We start from the raw sequence: 9208 nt of genomic DNA, 5'->3' as shown, positions 1-9208 counted from the left end.
AATAAAGTTTATGCATCCACACGGTCCATCTGAACAGTTTTTCTGGCCGAAAAGGAATAATTATTGTTGGATACCAATCACCAATAACATTTTGGTGCACTTATTAATGTAATAATATTAATAAGTACACCAAAAATAATATCAGACAAATATGAACTTTCAAAAAAAGATCTTAACAAAATTAATAAGTATATATTTGTAAATCAATAATTTTTAATGAATATATTATAAAAAATTGTATATCAATTCAAGTATGCATCATTTTTATAAATTTTGAATACTACGATAAGCGAAATATGCTATATTTGCTTTTTTTGTAATATTTTTCATTTAATTTTTAAACTATGTATTTGGCATAAATGATTTTTTCACACAATGTTCTTCAAACATACAATGATCTAATTTGAAATTTTAGGCTTAAAAAATTTACTGTACACCTAAAAATTTTACTGGGGCAGGTGTCCATTATTTTAACATTTATAATTGATATTTAGGTACTTTTTAATTATAAAATGAGTTTTTTATATATATATTTAAATTCCTCACCTAGAAATTAACTAAGTCACTTATTTTTAGAACTCAAATGTTTATAGACTTGGTTTTATAAGGAGAAATGTAAATTTAAAAATGGCGGAAAATGACCAAAACAATAATAGTAGCCAAAATTAAAACAACCATTACTCACGAACCGTTGGGAGTTAGACCTTGAAATTTTGGGATTTATCTTATTTTATAATGTACTAACTATGGTAAAAATATAAAAAAAATCCAAAGACATAGGGTTGCATTTAAAAAAAAAATTGGTTGTTTTGACGTGGAATTACTGCTTGAGCAGTAATAAATTAACGTTATAATTTTACTGCGCTTGTTAAAATTTTACTGATTTGTTAGTTGACAATTTCAAAATTTACACAAATATTAACTTTAATGATATAAGGAAATATTTAAATGAAAAAAAGTTTCCTGAAGATGTATGTGAGAGAGGGAAAAAAGCTAATTTCAAACGTCAATGTAAAAACTTTGAAATAGTTGACAATAAGTTGATGTATTGCAAAAAAGGTATTGGCAAGTTAAGGAAAATTTATTTTGTGGAAAGAAGTTTTTTAATAATTTAAACGATTTATCTAAGTAAAATAAAATGGTTAAACAATATTCTGAGTTGTGATTGCTTTACTGTGAATTAACATAAATGACATTTTTAAAGCGAAATAAAGCAAATTCTCATAAATTCGAAATTTCAATATAGCTTTAAAACAACTCAAAATAATGTACAATAAAAATAAAAAACTACAAACTTTTGTTTATTCTAGGTCGTCGTGGTCATAGATCGAGAAGAGCAATTAAACATAGTTAAAGAAGTCCATGAAGGTCTTGGAACTTCTGAGAAAGCTGTTGCATTAGCCAGCCACCTAGGCATTAATGCTGTAAGAAAACAACTTTCTACACGTTTTTTTTGGCATTCAATAGTGGAGGATATTACAAAACATGTAACTCAATGTGAACGATGTCAAAAAACCTCTAACAGAAACCTTAAAGTGTCTTCTGCTTTAAAACCTGTTATAGTAGAGCAACACGTAATGAAGCAAGTTGGTGTTGATTTAATTAAATTACCTGCATCAAATGGATTCAATTACGTTATTGTTCTTATTAATTATTTCTCTAAGTGGACTAAAGCTGAACCTCTTATTGACAAAACAGCAATATCAGTAGCATTATTTCTTTACAAAGTTATTTGCAGACATGGTTGTTTTCATATACAAAAAAATGACCAAGGTCGTAAATTCAGTATCTATTGCACTGCACGACATGACTGGAGTTCAGCAACGTGTCACCTCGGCTTACCATCCACAAGCCAATGGCCTTGTAGAGAGACAGAATCAGACAATTAAGAAAGCCATTATCAAGGTCTTAAAATGTTTTAGGTTGGGTATCAGTTTTAGATGGAATCCTTTTTGCTCTACGTGTTCAAGTGCACGATTCAAGCGGGTATTCACCATTTTACCTTATGTATAACCGACAACCTTGCCTTCCGATTGATTTAAAATACACAGATATACTCAATGGGGATAATTATGAACCTATATATGATAAAGAGGTTTTCCAAAAAGCTTTACAAATGAAAAGAGGAATTGAGGAAAAAGCCATGAACAATATTGTTTTTTCACAAAAAAAAACAAAAATTAGACTATGACAGAAAGCATGCAACGTCATCAAAATTTGTTGTTGGTCGAAAGATACTCTTGAAAAATTTTAAAAGAGATGATAGGAAAAGCTGGAAAATAACTTTCTCATGGCTGGGTCCATATGAGGTACTTAATATTTTAATTCAACATGCTTATTAAGGAACAGTAAAGGTGACACATTAAAAAAGAAATACTCTCTACATCATATTAAAACATTTGTTGAAAAGAAAAGTAATTCAAAACTGTGTAATTTATCTACTGAGTGTGATAATCATGATGAATGTCACTCCAAATTAATAAAACATCCCTCCAAAGAAATTCGCCAAAAAATAGCTGAAAAACAAGGGCTCAAAATATTTATTATGCCAGATCTTACTGACGGAGAAGAAAATCATGTACCTTCCAAAATGCATGTATGCAAAGTTGATGGCAGCTGTTTTTTTGTGCAATTTCGTTTTTGCTGACAGGTTCTGAGTGTTAACATATAAATGTTTGCAATGTTGTAAAGCACATGATATCAAAATCTTGTTCCAGTCTCTTATCAGGATATTTAGGTGATGATGTGGAAAAGTATATCACTAAAAGTGGTATGACTACAAATTGTATATGGGCTACAGATGCAGAGATCCTGGGTACTGCAAATCTTATTGGAATTGATATTGCTGTGTGGTCATTCACTGGACAGAAACTAGCATGGCTCAAATATCCAGCATCCGTTAAACTCGACCAACTAACAGCTAATACTATTCTTTTAGAAAATAAAAACAATAATCATTATAATGTTGTTTTGTCACTAAAATCTCTATAAAGTAAAAAATGTTGTTTTATATGTTTTTTGTTATAAAATCCGTAATAATCTCATGATTGCATGTTTTTCACAACAAAGGGAACATAAATATTTATGTTCTCTGTTATTAATAGCTTTTTTTGTAATAAAACATTAAAAAAGTTTTGTCAAGGATCTCTATTTAATTAATAGCTATTTAATTTATTTTTAGATAAGATTTCGTCGCACAAAAAAAGAAAATTACTTTACAGTAAAATAATAACGAGCGCAGTAATATAACATTAAAATAATACTGCCTCAGTAATATTTTAACGTTATAGTTTTACCGCTAGGGAATCTTTAACGGTTGAAAGTTGCCGCGCAGTAAAATTTTAACGCAGTAATTTCAAAACGTTACACCGGTAGAAGATAAATTGCATTAGCGCAAAAACCAAAGTTTTCTCGTCTGACTTCCCAAAGTTCACGGGAAAAAAAGTCAGACGAAACACCGTCTAAAGGGGCAGGTAGCTCGCGGACATTTTAGTAGTTGTGTAGCAGGAAATGTAACTTGCAATTTAGCGTGTGGTTAACCCGCAAGCATTGTAATAACTATGAGCAGGCTATGAGTAGGTTATGTAGCGGGCTATGTATATCAACTTATGTTCGTGAAACAACAAAAAACAATTAAATTTAATAAAAAGGATCAACCTATTCTTTCTGTGATTGCGCAGGCTGTCCATTAATATATAATAACAATAGACATCTGTTTAAGATTGGCACTACCAGATGCTTCATCAGCTAAAAGTGAAAAGTACCTAATTTTATTGATTTCAATAATGAGAATCTCCTCAAAAGTCTTACCATAACACTCTATAAGTTAATTTTGCGTGGTTTCAGAAACGTATGTGGCATATAAAGAGGTTGATATTAAATGATCTAATAAGATAGTATCACCTGCTTAAATTACAAAACTAAGTAGTTCGAAAAAGTTTCCTGCGACTTTTTTAGGACTCTCCTATATTATAGGAGAGCCTCCTATATTGCACTATAGTTGATTCTAATGACAATAAAACCAACTTATAAGATCCGCTTTAATTGAAGCTTAAATTTGAAGATTACAATTTTATTTTAAAGAAATAAAAATTCAATATTTTCATTGTTTACATTTATAGCAAATGTCAATAGGAATTGTTTGTATAGCTTTGTGGCAAAACTATTAAAGCGTGTACACAAAATAAATGTGAAAGAATAAGCAGGTCATTTTGTTTCAGTGGTTGTATTAAAATCTTTTTAATTGTTTTGTATTTTGTTTACAACGTGTTGTGGTTTCAAAAAAATATGTTCGTTTTTGGATTTAACTTGAAATTAGTTTTAAAAATGACAAAAGAAGAAGACGTAGGAGAAAAAATTATGCACAAATATTTACAAAATCCTAATAGTAGCTACAATTCGATAGCAAAATTGTTGCAAATACATCCATACACCATTAGTCGTGTTATTCAACGTTTTTCTCAAACAAAATCTATCAAACGCAAATCTGGTGGTGAAAAAAAGGAAGGTTTTAAAGATATAAAACTAGTTAAAAAACTGGTTAACAGTTTTAAGAATAACCCAAGCCTTTCACTAAGGGAACGCGCAAAAAAATTATGAACTTTCTCATAGTTTTGTTGCAAAAGTTAGAAACAAACATGGTTTTCATTCTTTCAAAGCACAAAAAGTGCCCAACCGATCTGAAACTCAACAAAAAAGTGCAAAAACCCGCGGCAGAAAGTTGTATGACAATTTTATTTCTAAAAATTTCTGTATTGTTGAAGATGATGAAACTTATATCAAGTACTATCATCAACAAATTCCTGGTGCTGTTTATTATATTGTCAAATATAGAGGAAAAGCAGATAAGAAATTTAAATACACAAAATATGACAAGTTCGCTAAAAAAGCTTTTATTTGGCAAGCTATTTGCAGTTGTGGCAAAAAGTTAGCACTTTATATTTCTCAGTCCACACTTTCTGGTCAAATATATGTTAAAGAATGTTTACAAAAACGCCTTTTACCTCTCATTAAATCTCACAATAACAGACCTGTGTTCTGGCCTGATTTAGCTTCAATTCATTATTGTAAACTAGCTATGGAATGGTATAGTGATATGGAATGGTATATATGAAAGAATAATGTAAAATTTGTGCCTAAAACAGAAAATCCTCTAAACTGCCAAATATTGAGAGTTATTGAAAAGTACTGGGCTATTATTAAAAGAAAAATGAAAATAACAAAAAAGTTTTGCAGAAACATTAAAGATATTAAAATATCATTTAAAAAAGCATCAAATAGTTTTGATTCTTATTCTGAGCGCAAGATTATGGGCACCACTGAAGCAAAAGCTCGAAATTTTATTAGATTTCCACAGGAATAATTATTTTTTTTTTAATGTTTGGTCTTCTTATATTATTGTATTAAAATTATTACTTGGTTCGAAATAAAATTTGAGGAGTATTTTTTTTTAATTGTTTTTCTACTTTCACATTTATTTCGTGTTCATGCTTTATTAATAATATTAACCTGTTGAGTAAAATAAGAATGTTATAGTTAAACATCATACACTGTGAACCAAAGAGACCGCCAGGTTTTATGTAGTAGCACTCATATAAAACCTTTTGAATATAAAAGTGTTTGTACTGTAGGTTTCGAAAAGTAAGTTTTTAAAATCTGGACAAAGTGCTAAGGGTCAAAAACGGGGCAAAAGAGTAAGCCTAAGGGGGTCTTCGGCCCATTTATAAAAATAAAAGTCGTCTTTTTTTAAATATTATAAAATTTTTGTTTGTTGTTAATCTGTTACATCAAATTGTTTGAATTTTTTAATAGGGAAATTGTACTCTGAAAAAAAATAAGCATAAATGTTTTTATCTAATTTCATACATAAATAACATCTACAATAGCATAGTTATAAATATCTGTAACAGTACATTCATATCAATACATGTATACACCTATGATTAATATATGAATTTATATACATTTATTTAGATACTTAAATAAATGTACACACAGACATGAATATACATTTATTCCTATGTATGCATGAAAATATATACTTGCATATTTATATATCATGTATATATGTTTATATATCATTTACATGTATATGTGTACACATACACACACACACACACACACACACACACACACACACACACACACACACACACACACACACTTTTATTTGTGGATTGATAAAAGAAGTGAAAATTAAAAAATCTCTTCTACTCCTTTTACTAAGCCACAGATATATAAGTATATATGTAGGTACATCTACATTTTTTAATGTAGATGTACATTAAAAAATGTAGATGTACCTACATTTTTTAATATATCTAATATGTTAATAAATACATACCTAATATGTTAATAATATACCTAATATGTTAATAAATGTGCATACATGATATGCATAGATATAAAAAATACTTTATTTATTTGTTATTTATAAACATCATGTATATATATATATTTGTTTTTTATAAACATCAAAATATATATATATATATATATATATATATATATATATATATATATAAATATATATATATATATATATATATATATATATATATATATATATATATATATATATATATATTATTGCTCTGTTCTTTAATAAAATTAAGCACTCTATATGTAGAATACACTAACTTAACTTACATATAAAAAATAAATATATATACATATTTATCTTATACTGCTGATTTAGGTGAGCAGTGTTACGTCATACTGATATACATACATCGACTGACAAATAGCCTGACTATATATAGAGATAAATTATATATATATATATATATATATATATATATATACATATATATATATATATATATATATATAGACAAATAGCCTGATATATATATATAGATAAATAGCCTGACTCGCAGTTCTCCGCTGCGAGCCAGGCTATTTATCTCTCTCTCTCTCTCTCTCTCTCTCTCTCTCTCTCTCTCTCTCTCTCTCTCTCTCTCTCTCTTTATATATATATATATATATATATATATATATATATATATATATATATATATATATATATATATATATATATATATATATATATATACAACCCTCGGAACTAGGGTCGGCATTCGGCAATGCCGACCTAAAAGTGTTTGAGGTCGGCAAAAAATTGCCAACCTCGTTTCTATGTTTTATGGTAAGACCTTTGTATCAAATAATTTTTGCCGACCTCTAAAAGATTGATTGAATCATTTTTCTTAATTCCGAGGGTTGTATATATATTTTTCTTAATTCTGAGGGTTGTTATATATATATATATATATATATATATATATATATATATATATATATATATATATATATATATATATATATATATATATATATATATATATATATATATATATATATATATATATATATATATATATATATATATAATTACATTAGCACAAATATACACATAAATATATTCAAAATTAAATTATTTTTGCTCCAAAATTCACCACTGCTGATAGTAGCTTCTGATGCAACCTCTGTGGAAAAAGAAATGAACTCTTTAAATTTGTTATTGCTTCTTTGAAGCCAGGTTGTAATTTGCTAGAAATACAACTATTTTTTACATTATGAAAATCTTTTAAACACTGAACAATTGGAATCAAACATTCCAGATCATTCCAATCATGATTCCAAAAGCAATCCAAATATAAGTTGTACTAAAACATAACTTTTGTAGTTAATATTTATGTACTATCACCAAAAACTTCTTTTTTTACCTGCTCAGCTTGAAGAGAACCTAGTAGGAATGCTAATAAAATAATATTCGTCACTACACTGGTGGGTTTACAGTTATGAGTATAACCAGGTGCGAGATATGTATAGCAAAAAGAACATAAGCTTGATTCAGATTTAGGTAAATTGATTGTCTCATCTTGAAAAGTGACATTGGCACTGGAAAAACTCCTCAAAAGAGTTTTCAACTCAACCTATATAATTGAAGATCTCCTCAAAAGAGTTTTCAACTCAACCTATATAAAAGAAGAACTCCTCAAAAGAGTTTTCAACTCAACCTATATAAAGGAGTTTTCAACTCAACCTATATAAAAGAACTTTATGAAAAAGAGAGTAAGAACCACAAAAATTCGGACTTAAAAATCATTAAATATACCTTGGCTACTTAAGTTCCCCATTCACCACAAGGTAAATCTCCCTTTTTAAGTCTATAAAGATTTCCTCTGCACCCAGAACAAATAACTGATGGATAGCATCTATGGATAGCATTTTCGTCGAATATCCCGGAAAGATAAACAGCTGAATTTCGATGGCTTAATCCGCAAACCAGCTAACTCCATGTTTGATCGAAATCTAGATTTTGATGCCATTTTGTTGATCTTCAAATTTTATATGTTATGCAAAACGACCATAATTAAAATAAAATTATAAATACGTTAAATCACCCCGCACACATACTAGCCAACTCTAGGTTTAAAAAAATGATCTAACTCCCGCCAATTTTGCCATTTTGTAATGTGAAGTGTTAGATTGCGGAGTTTAAATATTTAATATAACTTATATATTATTATACACATTTGAAGCTTTCAATATATAAAAGGACCTGAATTAATGCAAGGTAAGACACTTTAACTTTTTAAAGCATGTTTGTTTTCAAAAACAGTTAAATTAAGTTTGATAATTACATTACAATTACAGAATCAACTCCTTGTGTTTATTAATGCTGTATTTGGTTATATTGTAGTTATTTCTTAACCTTACATTGCACATATTTATTTTAAAATTTTGAAAAAAACGGACAAACAAAATAAAAGTTATTAAACTTAGAAGCGTAGTTTAAAATTCAAAAGCAAGTAGTAATAATTTCAAAAGCAAGAAGTAATAATGTCAACATTTTAAACTACGCTTCTAAGTTTTATAACTTTTATTTGATTTGTCCGTTTTTTTTATTTAATGCAAGCAAAGATAATAAATCAAAACGAAACTCCTGCAAAGTTAATTTTATTTGACAAAAAAAAAAAGGTTTTTCTTTTTTCAATGATTTATAGCCAATTGGAAACATTATGCAATGTCGGGTTAATAAATCTTGAATACATGAATTCCTTGAAATAATTAAAGTCAGGATCCACAAATACCTAGCGGTATAGTTAATAGCTCCCCATTGATAAACAATGACATTATCGATGAAAGAGATTATGATGATCCCTTGGTCCCATATTCTGAGCCTAAAAATGCAAAAAGGCTG

The sequence above is a fragment of the Hydra vulgaris genome, chromosome 14 (genome assembly GCF_038396675.1).
Source record: "Hydra vulgaris chromosome 14, alternate assembly HydraT2T_AEP".
Lineage (NCBI taxonomy): Eukaryota > Metazoa > Cnidaria > Hydrozoa > Anthoathecata > Hydridae > Hydra > Hydra vulgaris.
The sequence above is the reverse complement of the archived record's forward strand: the minus strand, read 5'-3'. Positions refer to the sequence as shown.